General features: G+C 46.3%; 1 long non-coding RNA gene across 1 annotated transcript; it reads left to right on the forward strand.

Moving 5' to 3' along the window:
* The first annotated feature begins 11,668 nt into the window (after window positions 1-11,668).
* Window positions 11,669-12,745, forward strand: LOC125128913 (uncharacterized). Its single transcript, XR_007135349.1, has 2 exons — window positions 11,669-11,708; window positions 12,234-12,745. It is a non-coding gene; the product is annotated as an uncharacterized LOC125128913 (long non-coding RNA).
* Window positions 12,746-14,283: the final 1,538 nt, after the last annotated feature.

A 14,283-nucleotide genomic window follows, 5' to 3' on the forward strand; every position in this document is an offset into this window, starting at 1 on the left:
ACAGTAATCAAAACAATATGGTATTGGTCTAAAAACAGAACATGGATCAATGGAACAGAATAGAGAGCCCAGAAATGAGACCACACTTACATGTCAATTAATCTACAACAAAGAAGGCAAGAATATACAATGAGGAAAAAGCCTCTTCCACAAGTGGTTCCAGGAAAACTGGACAGCTACATGGAAAAGAATGAAATTAGAACATTGTCTAATGTTATATACAAAAATAAAATGGATTAAAGACTTAAAGGTAAGACCTGAAACCATGAAACCTAGGAGAAAACATAGGCAGTATTGTCTGCAACATCATTCTTTGCAATATTTTTTCAGATGTGTCTCCTCAGGCAAGAGAAGCAAAACCAAAAATAAACAAATGGGACTACATCACACTAAAAAGCTTTTGCACAGAGAAGGAAACTGTCAACAAAACAAAAAGCCCATCATCTAAATTGAGAAGGTATTTGCAAATGATATATTCAATAAGGGGTTAATATCCAAAATATATAAAAAATGCATACAACTCAATATCAAAGGAACAAACAATCCAATTTAAAAGTGGGCTGAGGACCTGAAGAGACATTTTTCCAAAGGAGGCATACAGATGGCCAACAGGGACATGAAAAGATGCTCAACGTCACTAATCATTAGAAATAAATAAATCAACTCTCCAATAGGGATCATTTGAAATGTATAGAAATATAAAATCACTGTGATGTGTACCTGGACCTAACCTAGCATTTTAAATCCATTATACCAACAACCAGCAAACTCATAGAAAAAGAAACCATATTTGTGGTTACCAGAGGTAGGGGCGAGGGGAGAGGGATTGACTGAAGGCCAAAATGTACAAACTTCTAGTTATAAGATAAATAACCAAGGATGTAATGTCCAACATGATATTAATAGCATTAGCACCACTGTATGTTATATGTGAAACTTATTTAGAGAGTAAATCCTAAGAGTTCTCATCACAAGGAAAAAATATTTGGTTTCTATATCTTTTATTTTGTATCTGTATGAGATGATGGATGTTCACTAAATTTGTTGTGATAATCATTTTACCGATGTATGAAGTCAAATTGTTACACTGTATACTTTAAATTTATACAGTGTGGTAGGTCAATTATATCTCAGTAAAACTGCAAGAAAGAAAAAAATGAAAACAATAAAATACAATTTTACATCCATGATTGACTCTTTTAAAGAAATACCACCAAATTCTAAGTTATATGCATGAAAACAACCCTCTTGTATATTTCTATTGCAACAGATTTATCATTAATTCTGAATCTGGAAATTGAATTTTTTTTCCTTTTTTGTCTTTTTAGGGCCACACCTGCAGCATATAGAAATCCCAGGCTAGGGGTTGAATCAGAGATGCAGCTGCTGTGATTCATACGCCACAGCCACAGCAGCACCAGATCCAAGCTCCGCTGGCAACCTACACTACAGCTTGTGCCACACCAGATCCTTAATCCACTGATGGAGGCCAGAGATCCAACCCGCATCTTCGTGGATACTAGTCAGGTTCTTATCCCACTGACCCACAATGAGAACTCCCATGGCAATTGAATTTAGATAATATTCTAAAATTCAAACAAAAATCTGGAATTTTAAAGTGTTAATTTTTGTGTTATTTACAATCTTGAATACACACACAAACTCAAAACAAATATAGAACAATAAAATGTTGATTAAATAAGGATGCTGTAAGTCTATAGTATTATCTTCATCAGGAAGTGATCATGATATAAGTAATTTTTAGGAGACTGGTAGAAGTTCCATTCCACCCCTATGTGTCTGGGTCTACTCACCTATCATCTGTAGCCGCTGTCCTGACAAATAGATTTCTATCACGATTTTACTATTATCATCTGAAGCTTGAAGATGAAACTGATTTTGCATTTGCTTCACACCGCAATGGAAAAGGTCCACTAACATTAAAGATTTCAATGTAAGCAGGTCCCAAAGATTCCAGCTCTGAGAGGGGCTTAAATGAAATGGAATGAAATACCACTTCAATCAAAAATTTTGAGCTTTATTGTTGAATAGGATTAAAACAGCAAGAGCACATCTAGTTCCACAGTAAACCTTTGGCATTGTAAATCAACTGAGAATTTTATTTTTTGCTTTTTCGGGCTGCATTCATGGTATATGTAAGTTCCCAGAATAGTGGTCGAATCAGAGGGGCAGCTGCCGGCCTACGCCACAGCCACAGCCACAGCCACAGCAACTCAGGATCCAAGCCACGTCTGCAACCTACACCATAGCTCACGGCAACATGGGATCCTTAACCCACTGAGCGAGGCCAGCGATCGAAGCCACATCCTTATGGATAGTAGTCAGGCTCATTACCACTGAGCCACAATGGGAACTTCCCAGCTGAGAATTTTAACTAAGAAATCCCCTTAGTCCACATAAAGCATGATGAACCCAGAAGGTAGAGAACAAAAAGTTAGGGAAGAGGAAGGAGCTGAGGTGGCCTTTGACATTTGTCTCCTCTAACAATTGCACTCTGGGGTCCTCAGAGCCCAGATGGGCAGCAGCCCTCAGAGCTGTAACAGCAGTCACAGCCCCCCAGAAGGCTCACTCTCACAGCCTCTGTGAGGGTCACCAGTCCAACCAGGGTCATCTGCTCTGATGGACAAGACAGGGCCTATGGTGGCTCAGGCAGAAGCCCCCAGAGCTGGGGCTACAGCAGGAGGAGACTAGAGGGGGCCATGGAGCTGTACCCTGGGGGTGGCACTTTGGAAAGCATTTGAGGGTGAACTTCAGGGGTGCACTTAGGAGTGAGCTTTGGATGAGGTTGTCAGGACATCCTGGCAGAAGTTCACTGGAGCTGAAAGAGAACACAACACATTTTCATGTCTATTAAGTTTTAATTAGGATCACGCCCACCTCGTTTTTGCATCTTTCCACATGGAAATCATGAGCTGACCTTAGAAAATATTTAAGAAGTCAGACTGCAATTTTAATAAACTTTATGTTGGTTTTTGTGCTAAAAGAACAGTATTTCATTTTATTTCCTGGGTGAATTCTGTGTCTGCAGGGAATTCAGAAGTGGGAGTGGTGTCAACCTTTTCAGTCGCCCTCCCATGAGAACCCAGGACTCAGATATTAAAGGCATATAAAAGGATACTCACCAGAAACAGGCTTTAAAAAGCCAAGCCTCAGGGCAAAGTTGACATAGACGGTTGACAATAGCACAGCTGTTGTTACCATCTGGTAAAAGTGCCTGTTCCAGATGAGTCTTTTGACAAACGTCACCTAGAAACACTGCACTTCTACATTCCTATGTCAAAAAGTTAATTTTATTTCAGATCCAAACAAAACCAATCCATTCTGCACGTTCCTTCAAATATCACCCTTCTCAAGGTTGTCTAATTCCTCCACCCGGTCGTCCTCTGAAAATTCACCCAGCTCCACCTTCACCCCGGCTCAGTGCCTGCCCAGGGCTCCCCAAACACTCACCCTTGTTAAAGATCTGATCACAAGCACATGAAGAGAGTGAAGCAGCAAGCGTGTCCTGTATGTTATTGTAAGAATGAACTTCAGTGCACTTTTTCATCTTATGACGTCTTATGGTTTCTATGTTTATGAATTTTTGTTACACACATCTGCAAATTTGGACTTTTCTGGACCACTTTTCAGCAGGAAGTTTCTATGGAGGCGGTAGAGGTGTGGTTGTTCAGGTCTCTCTGCTCACGGGCTCCCTCTTCTGTCGATGCAGTGAATGACAGGTAGCCACATCGCCTAGACTTTCAAGATTTGTTCTGGTTCAGGAGAGGTCTAAAGTCAGTCCTGAGACCCCCATCCACACCCCACCCCCATATCTCCAGTGGCCACTGACACCAGGGGACCCATCCCTTCATTCCAAGGGGTTCCATTTCCTTTTCTAAGATGCTGCTTCCTGAGATCTGCCACTCCAGTCTGCCGTGAGCAAGCCCGCGCCCAGCAGACACCCCCATTCCATCTCAGTCCTGTTTGTCGATGTTCCCATTCAGGACAGAACTCTTTCCTGGGAGTGAGTACTGCCAGGTAATTCCTGAGAAATGCCATTGCTAAGCCCCTCTGCCCTCACTCTTCTCTGTGACCCCATCCACAGCTGGTGGGCAGGATGTGTGAATCTGTCACCTTGGCCACACACACACACACGTCATTCAGAAGCTGCAAGTTTTCTCTGAATCCTGGAATTACTGAAGATGTAGTGTGTATGTATCCATGCTTATGAGTCCTGTGTGCCTTTTCACTTTGTATGGCTTTCTGGAGGGAAACTGGTTAAGATTTGAAACTAAGCTTCCATCATGTGTTTCAGGAATAAAAAACTGCTGCTTATATAAAAATAAAACTGCTGCTTATATAAAAATAAAACAGAATAAAATAAAACATTACATTCATTTTATAATCAAAGGTATATAAAAGCACAAACAGAAGGAGAACAATGAGCCCTAGAGTTAATACCAGCCATGGATCACTGATTATTACTATCTTTTTTTGGCCACGCTCATGGCATGGAAGTTCCCAGGCCAGGGACTGAACACACACCACAGCAGTGACCCAAGCCACAGCAGTACTAAAGCTGGATCCTTAACCCACTGAGATACCAGGGAACTCCAAATTATTTGTATTTTCTAGTCTACATCTTTTCCAGATTTCCACAAAGAGCACATTTCCTTTTCAGAATTAAACAAAATGAGCATTTACATTTAAACACACACACACGGCTTCTCTGATGGGGAAGAGGGTAGATTGGAGGGGAAATGCCTGCAGGAACGAGGCCAGTCTTGTGGCTATTTCCCTCATCCATGTGCCCCTCATCCAGGTGCCCAAAGTGAGAGGGGTCCTGAGCTGACAGCGTGGGATTGCCTTGTCCTTGGGGCTCTTGCTAATCTTCCTGACACTCACTCCCAATCTTCTACGTAAAGTCTCTGCTGTTTGTAGCTTTTCACTGACTCTGCCTTTATCTGGCATGCGCTGCCCTCCACCTTCAGCCCAGTTCTCCTTATTCCCTTGGCCCGTCTCTGCCCTCTGCTGGTCTCTTCCCTGTTGGCAAGCGAGGTCTTCCCCCTCCCCCGCCCCCCTTCACCTGGGTCACCCTCCTGAGAACCCCCACCCCCAAGAGCTTTCGTCTCACCACTCCAACCATGCATTCTCTTACCCATCACGAGCTCCTGCTTCCTTTCTCATTTCATAGTTTTGGAACGATTATCTGGTGAATGGCAATGATGGAGAGAAAATTTCTAATTTCGATTAGTCGAAAAATATATATATATATCTCACCTTAAAAATGGCCATAGGAGACATTACTATAGATGGAAATGAGCTAATTTTTCAATTAGTGATTCACATAAACCACAAATATGTTTTAGGGAGATCTCACCTAGAGCCACAATCTGATAAGCAAAAATTTGGCTTTTAGAAAATTGGCATCAGGCGACTTTATTTCTTTAAAAACTATGGAGGTCCAGGAGTTCCCATCGTGGTGCAGTGGTTAACGAATGTGACTAGGAACCATAAGGCTGCAGGTTCGCTCCCTGGCCTTGCTCAGTGGGTTAAGGATCCGGCGTTGCCGTGGGCTGTGGTGTAGGTCGCAGACGTGGCTCAGATCCCACGTTGCTATGGCTCTGGTGTAGGCTGGTGGCCACAGCTCCAATTCGACCCCTAGCCTGGGAACCTCCATATGCCGCAGGAGCGGCTCTAGAAAAGGCAAAAAGACAAAAAAAAAAAAAAACTATGGAGGTCCATAGTGAGCTTGAGGGACTTATGATGTTTAGAGTTGTCATTGCAGAAGCTTTAGTTTAGGACTCTTAAATGGCCTCAGTAGTTTCAGCTCAAGGCTATTGAGGGAGAGACAGTGAAGTATGACAGAGGCTCCCTGCTTCCTCAGGAAGGGCCCTTCTTTCTACCTTCCCCATCCACGATTACCCAGAGAACTGGTTGGAAGTGGGATGAGGGAGGAGAAATTACCCTATAGTGAAAGGACAGGAGCAGAGCAGCTCTGGTCCAGGAGGTACAAGGAAAGGCGACAGTGGGTCCACAGGGAATGTGACATAGGATGTGATCCCCAGAAGCTAGGCACAGTGGTCCTATTGACAGCTCCTCCACCCGGGGCAGGACAAGGTACAAACATTTTCCAGATACATTCAACCTATCGTACTGACTCTCTGTTAATTTTTTATTATAGTTGATTTACAATGTTCTGCCTATTTCTGCTGTACAGCAAAGTAATCCCGTTATACATATACATACATTCTTTTTTTTTTCACATTATCCTCTATCATGTTCCATCACAAGTGATCAGATATGGTTCCTTGGGCTATGCAGCAGGATCTCATGACTTATCCATTCCAAATGCATCTGTTAATGAGTAGATGTGAAGTGGAATCGTGTTCTAGTTTGGATTTGCATTACTCTGATAACTATTTACGTTGAGCAATTTTTCATGTGCCATTCGTTGTCCATTTATGTATCTTCTGGGAGAAATGTCAGTGCAGATCCTTCATCCATTTTTAATCAGGTTATTACATCTTTTTTATTATCGAGTTTTCAAGTTCCTATATATTCTGCCTCTATATAATCTTTTATCAAATTTATGATTTACAAATACTTTTTCCCATTCTGTGGGTTGTCTTTTCACTTTCTTGATAGGGTCCTTTGAAGCATGGAAGTATCACATTTTGATGGTCCGAGTTGCCTGAACCTCAGCCATGAGCCAGGTGGCAGAAAGGAAAGTGGGACATTGGCTCAGATCCCAGGTTCTTCACCCCCGTGCCCTCAGGCTGCTCTCTGTCTCCCTTAGCCCTAGACTGAGCCAAGAGCACTGGGCAGGCTCAGACTCCCCACGCCCTTCAGCCTCTGTTGTTTAAACATGTATTTAGCATGTGTTTAAAGGAGAAGCTGGAGCATGAATGAAGACGATGAAGCAGACTCACCCTCTCCGAAGGCAGGTGAGTGGTGAGAAGTTATCAACCAGGCCTGTCCCTCCAGGGTACCAAATCTCATGCCAAGTATTTATTTTTCTTTTTATTTATTTATTTGTTCGTCCATGCCCCTGGCATATGGAAGTTCCTAGACCAGGGATGGAACCAAGCCGCTGCAGTGGCAACACCGGATCCTTAACCCACGGCGCCACAAGAGAACTCCTCACACCAAGTACTTAAAATCAAATGAAAGGAGTTCTATTAAATACATCTTTCTCCATCTCTTTGCATTCCAAATGATTTTTAACCGCCGTGGTTACCGTGTGCAGAAAATTAATTTATACACAATGTGGTGGGCTAAACGGACCAGGGTGCTCATGGTCCAAAGTGTTGATCCTGGGGGCTCCCAGGCCCTCCTGGTGACCTCCTGAGTGAGAGGACCTGTGTCACACAGCCCATGATTACTCAGGACAATCCCATTGAGAAACGCTATGATGCAATTGTTGTGTAATTACCCTTCTGGAAAAAATTCTTCTAGCTTAACCCTTTCTCAGACCAAAGCATCCCATGCAGGTGTGTTGCAGAGACTCTGGGCTGTAAGGGATTTAAGGAGAATGAAAGAAGGGACTTTGTAAAGAGGCAACAGAGCTTTATTGTGTGAGCGGGGGGCGGGGGGGGGGGGAGGGAACTCAGGATCCAGTATAAACCTTGGGCCATCAGAACAAACAGGGCGCTTCATAGGCCCTCTCAGCCCCAGGAAGAGAAGAGGGAGCAGGGGAAGCTTCAATCTAGAGCAGGTCCTGTCTTGAGGTCTCTCCTACAGATGTCTGTGACACCCAAGGTCTGGGTCAGCAGCAGCCCCCGGAGCCTTCACAGCACCCGGAGCCCCCCGAGGGCTGGCTGCAGCAGTCAGAGCTCTGGTGTCTGTGGTGGGACCTGCGGCGCCTGTGGTGGCTCAGGCAGCAGCCCCCATGCCCAGAGCTGCAGCAGCCCCCTCCCCCAGAACTGGAGCCACAGCAGCCGCCAGAGCTGCCACTGCAGCAGGAAGAGACTGGAGGGCACTTGGGAGGGCACTTGGGGGGGCACTTAGGGACAGGGCACTTGGGGGGGCACTTGGGAGGGGGCTGGCACTGCTGCTGGTTCTGTTGGCAGGACATCTCAACTGAAGTTAAAGCAACCTTAAAGTAAAATGAAAATCCATCAGCACAGACTAAACCATTAGCTATTCTCAAACCATTACCAGTCTTCTAGTAACATGTTTGTACAGCCTACTCTCACTCCAGACCCAAAGTCCCACAATTGCATACAGTTGGCATTCAAGTCCTGTGCATGGACTGTATGCTGTGTACAAAGATCAGTTTGTCATTAGTTTATCCCCATCATCTTATCCCATCGAATGAGTTCACAACTAAGCAGAGGCCCATCCTCTGTATGTGCATTGAGCAAAGGTGTGAAATCTGATGTCCAGGGGACAATCCACAGAGCCTTGAAGAAGATGCTCCCTCTCCCACTGGCCACAAGATCTCTGCTCCCCAAGGCTGATCCTTGCTTTTTCCAGAACTCCCGCCATGTTTCAACCCCTCACCCAGCCTCCTCACTCTGTGCTGCTCTTTCATTCACCACATTTGGGATGTGCTCCAGGTCCCTCTTTTCCATAAAATCCAGAGCCCTCCCTCAGGCTTGGACAGATTCCACTTACCAGGACCAGCCTTGGAGTTAGTTCTGGTTCCTGAGGTGTCAGAGAGGATAAAGAAGAAGGACCAGGGATGCCTTTTATAGGGAGACGCCAGGCTGGGCTCAGAGGTGAGCCTTATCTCTGGAAGTTGCAGGAGCAGCAGCTCTTGCACAACCAAGGAAGGAGTAGGGTCATTCCTGACATTCCCTTCTAGAAAGCCGTGGTCATCCCCAGGCTTTCCACCAACTGACAGGACCTTCAGCAAGTCACACCCTTTCCGGGAAGATGAGCCTCAGATGGCCTGAGATTCCCAAGAAGCTGGTCATGGGTCCGAGGCTCCAAAGCCCTGGATCACTGCACGCCAGGCCCTTATGAGATGGGCGGCCACACTTGTGGTTCCAGGCTTGGGACACTTGTCCCAGGTGGAGCAGGATAGAAGGAATGAGAAGGCGGAAAGGGTTAAAAGGATTTTTTCAGGAAAAAGCTACAAGAACTGTATGTGTACAATTGAGAAGTAAATAAGCCCAGGATTACATCAAGATATCAAGCCCCATGACCAGGGAAATGATCACGGGATGGAGAGAGAACAAATGATGAGAGGGCTATAGATCTGAGGTCCTAGCAAGACATTCAGCGAAGAGATCCAGGAGACAGTCCGAGATGCCTTCCTGGAGGTTATTCATTCCCAGGCTCAGCGGCCTTGGAGGCAGGCTTCACCCTGTCATTCATCGTTATTTATATATGCATCTATTACATTGATTTATTTAAAGAACCAAGTGTGCAAGGTATCCTGCCGAACCCCATAAGGACCTAAAAAGTGTTTCTGTGCTCACTAGGCCTCACATTCTGACGGCATCCAGACTGTGGACTTAAACATGAAAAAATACCAAAGAGGAAGCCAGTGCAGCCCAGTCCGATGAGGACACAGCACGCTGGCGCTGTTCACAGTGCTTTCCTTATGGTTCGAGGATGAGAAACACAAAAGGGAAAACGGACTCCAAAGGTCTAGGATTTTTCTATTCTCTGGCTACTGACAACCAGAGGAGTTGGCTCTTGTTGATTTTTTTTTCTTTCTGCCTTTTTTTTTTTTGCTTTTTAGGGCCGCTCCCACGGCATATGGAGGTTCCCAGGCTAGGGGTCGAATCAGAGCTACAGCTGCCAGCCTACACCACAGCCACAGCAACTCAGGATTCAAGCCGCATCTGCAACCCACAACACAGTTCACAGCAACGCCGGATCCTTAACCCACTGATCGAGGCCAGGGATTGAACCCACATCCTCATGTATACAAGACAGATTTGTTTCCGCTGCACTACAACGGGAACTCCTTGTTATTTTTTTTTATTCAATCTCTAAGTATACACACGTGGGTGTATACACACACACACACACACACACACACACCCCTCACATAAACACACACTCAAGCCTATCCTACTCTCACCCCATCGTGATTACGAACACCTCTCAGAGAATGAGGAAACTCAGGATGACCAAGCTAAGACAGAGTGGACATGTCAAAGGGCCCCACAAACCTCATTGCAAAGTAATGATTCAGAAGATGCGATTCCGTACAATCTTCTTTAGATCTCACAGACTTTTCTCAAGCGAAGAAGCATTCCAAAAAGCCTAATGGACTGAGAGCTTCTCAGGGCAGAAGTTGTGTCTGATCCATCCCTAAATCCCTGGTTCCTGACAGATGTGCCCAGATGCCATCCAAAATTGTTGAGGGTCGGGCTAACTAAAGGCTTTGTTCATGTGTTGATTCATTCCAGCCTGGACCTGAAAGGTTGGGGGGAGGGGGTGGGGGAAGGCTCACTACTTGATAAGTAAACTGGAGACCAGGCATCTTTAGGTTGACAGGGATGTAGAGGTCACCTACTCTTCTCCTTGGGACCTCAGTGATGAAGCCATCTCTATTTCGTTTACGGTTGTGTCCCTAGCACAATGAGCAGCACAGAGCGTGCTCTCAAAGTGAATACATTAATCTGTTTAATCCAAGCTCTTCTGATCACTCACTGGCAAGCCCCGCTCACTCCCTTACTCACCATCACCCCCTGCTCCCACCTGGGCCAGCGATAGTGGAGCTTCCTGTTCAGAAGCACGTAGTATGGCACACCTTTCCCAGGGCTCTTATTACAGTTTAGGAATAAACTTTTTGAGAGCTGGGACCCCCTCTAGTCTGCATGTAAGGAAAAGAGGCCAGCCATTTACTTTACTACGTTATTAAGCATCTTCTAGATGCCAAACACGTGACAAGGCATGTCTTTCCGTCTTTTCATTAACATTCAAACCAATGAATAAGATCATAATTTTGAGAAAGGACCCCTATTACTTAGGACACGGAGAGATATTTCAAAGGTTATATACTAGAGCTAAAATGTACCCCGGGCTCCCTGACTATTTTGTCACAGAGATCTGCCCTCCCTAGCCCGCCTATTTCTCACTGAGTTAAGGGGTCATTGTCTTGACTAAATCAGTTCAGTCATCACAGTCTTTACAACACAAAGAAATCAAGACTATATGACTGCCTCTTAGGGGATGCCAGAGGGGGAAGGGAGACCCAGAGTCCCCACTGAAAGCACAGACCCAGGAAGGATGCGTGGACGGAGAGGATTCTTCCCAATTCAGGGCTCCTGAGCCAACAGCCCGAGAACGGCTCGTACCTAAAGCAAACTTAAAAGATCTACCTGAAGTGTGGGAGGGAATCAGAATGGAGTATTTCCCCAGAGACAAAAAAACTTTAAATGAACAAACTGTGACTTTGACCTGAGAATTTTAAGGGGACACATAGAGTCTTTATCCAGAGGTCCCAAGTCTACTCTCCAGGATTCTAGCCTGGGACACTGTGGCTGGTAAAGGCCCTTAGACCCTGCCCCAAAGTGTGTGGGGGGGAGGGGGGGCGGGTTCTGGGAGTTCCCAAGGCCTCCTGGGAGGCAGGCACATTGAGGCAGGGGAATGTCAGGAATGACCCAGCACGTGTCTGGTTGTGCAAGAGCCACCTCCTGGACCTCCCAGAGCCAAGCCTGGAGCCTATAAAAGACATCCTGGCTCTAGCCTCTCATCACCTCTGACTCCCCAGGGACCACTGTGTGTTCCTGCCTGTGACCAGGGTGAGTGGGAAATTGAGCCAGGAAGCTCTGAGCAGGACAGGGAAGGAGGTGACAGCTGGGAGGTGAAGAGCAGAACAGAGGTGGGGAGGAAAGAGGGAGGCTGAGGAAAGAGGATCAAGGCTTTGATTCCTGCCACACTGAGCAGGAATAAAATCCAGATGAGAAGATCATGGCTTAAAATGTCCTTGGTGCTTCCCCACTCTGGAAGCTGCCCTGAGCTAAAAGGCCTGGGTCACCTCAAGGGGATGAGGGGTTTATTTTATATGAAGACAATGGCTCTCTGCCGACTTGAATACCGCACGCAGGCTTGTGAAGATGGAGAAATCCCTGCTTCCAAGGGGAATCAGATGTTTACTACATCTGGATTTAAATCTATATGCTTGTAACTAAAGGATATATATTCTTTCCTTCTGGATGGTTTTCTGTGTGTTCTAGATGTTACCGACCACAGATTGGTTTTAATGGAGGTAAAAAAGCACAACTCCGGATCGAACCTAACAAAACCATGCCATTACCCTCTTCCAGGTTGACTGAACTGCCAAGATGTCCTGCCAGCAGAACCAGCAGCAGTGCCAGCACCCTCCCAAGTGCCCCCCCAAGTGCCCCGTCCCTAAGTGCCCCCCCAAGTGCCCTCCTAAGTGCCCTCCAGTCTCTTCCTGCTGCAGTGGCAGCTCCGGGGGCTGCTGTGGCTCCAGTTCTGGGGGAGGGGGCTGCTGCAGCTCTGGGCATGGGGGCTGCTGCCTGAGCCACCACAGGCCCCACCTCTTCCACCGGCGCCGGCACCAGAACCCTGACTGCTGTGAATGTGAGCCCTCGGAAGGCTCTGGGGGCTGCTGCTGACCTGGACCCTGGGGACCCCCAAAGAACAAATGAACAGAGCACCAAATACGTCTGCTTCCCCCCGCCTCACTCCCCATCTCAGACATCCTGACATCCGGGGCTGACATGTCCTGAGCTAACTCAGACACTTCTGTGTGTAGACCTTTCTGCTCCTCCTCCTTTACCTTTGCAAAAATAAAGTTTCGGTTTCCTACTCAGAAGGTGTCCTGGCCGCTCCTTCAGCCCTCCCTCTGCCAGCTCTCCTCTAGGCATCCTGGGACAAGGGAAGGGCCTGGCTAAGGGGTGGGTAACTAGGCAGTTTCCCAGGGCTTTGTTTTATAAAACACGGGAAAACACTGCCAGAAGTGTAATGAAACCGAGGAAAGTGCACTTATCAGAGTTTTCCAGAGGAGAGAACGTATGTTGTTGAAAGAAATGGGGAAGCAGGTCAAAGTGAGACTGTGGTATTTGATCCTGATATTTGGTCATAAATGACCTTCTCAAAGGAGACTTTATTCAGAAAGCCACCAGACCAAGAAGAAGGCAACTAAGTGTCCCAAAGAACCATCTTACCAGAGTTAGAATTTTTTTTTTGGGGGGGGGGCTGGCCCATGGCATATGGAGTTCCTGGGTCAGGGGTCAGCAGTCGGGGGTCAGGGGTCACATCCCAGCCACTGTTCCCACCTATGCTACAGTTGCAGCAAAGGCAAATCCTTTAACTCACTGTGCCAGGCTGGGGATTGAACCTGTGTCCTGTGCTCCAGAGACACTTCTTTTGTACTAAAAGGGGAGAGGGCGTGGCTGGTGGTTGCAAATCCTTTGTTCTTGCAGCCATGCATGCCTAGTCAGGAGTTTCCTGCACACCCCCAACAACACAAGTGGTATTCTCTGCTCTGCAACTTTTTATCTCTATATGCATGATCTTTCAAGGTCAAGCCTGGGAGACAGAGCCTTGAGAATGAGCTATCATGTATATTTCAGGATATAGGCAATCCCTTTGCAAATGAGCAGAGCCAGCATGAAGCAACAGAGAACAAAGGTTAGAGCTAAAGTAGCAGATCCAATATGAAGTCACCTTAGTCCTTTTTTGTTACTTGAATTTCTCAGAAGAAATTTGTTGTTTCTCCCTTTAAAAGTTGCTATGAGTTCAAAGGGTTAATAGATGTAATGTGCCAAGAGCAATGCCTATCCCAAACTGAAGCCTGTGTGAGTGTTAGCTATTGGTGCCGCTGCTGTTTTGTTGTGAAAAGAGAGCCTGGGTTGCCAAAGAGCCTGGACCAATCTAGGTCAATGTCCTGCTTCCATGGGGACTCCCTCAGCAACCGGGCCTCCCATCGCCATGGCCACCATCCTGGTTATCTTCTCTGTTTTCTGGGACCAAGAATAACTGAGAGGTGAAGATAAATTATTAGAGCACCTGCAACTCTCAGGAGCTAACCAATCTCTCCTTTTATTCCTTGACTTCCCCAGCCAGGTTTTCTATGGGAAACCCCTTCTATAATAAGTGACTCTTTTCCGTAACTTCTGTTGGAAATTCCAATAACTCTGGCTTGGGTCATCAGTGTCAGAAAGTGAGACACGTGAACCAGGAGAAATCTCGACAAGGCTCTTTACTTCTGCAGAAGGGTGCGGGCACTCCAAAAAGTGTGCGCCGAACAGAGGACCCTCCCCTATTCATCCCCAATGCAGGTGATGTACCTGTCCCCTTCCCACGGGCCAGGTCAGGGTGCACACTCTTCTGGGTTGGCTAATTTGA

This window comes from Phacochoerus africanus, chromosome 6 (assembly GCF_016906955.1).
Source record: "Phacochoerus africanus isolate WHEZ1 chromosome 6, ROS_Pafr_v1, whole genome shotgun sequence".
Lineage (NCBI taxonomy): Eukaryota > Metazoa > Chordata > Mammalia > Artiodactyla > Suidae > Phacochoerus > Phacochoerus africanus.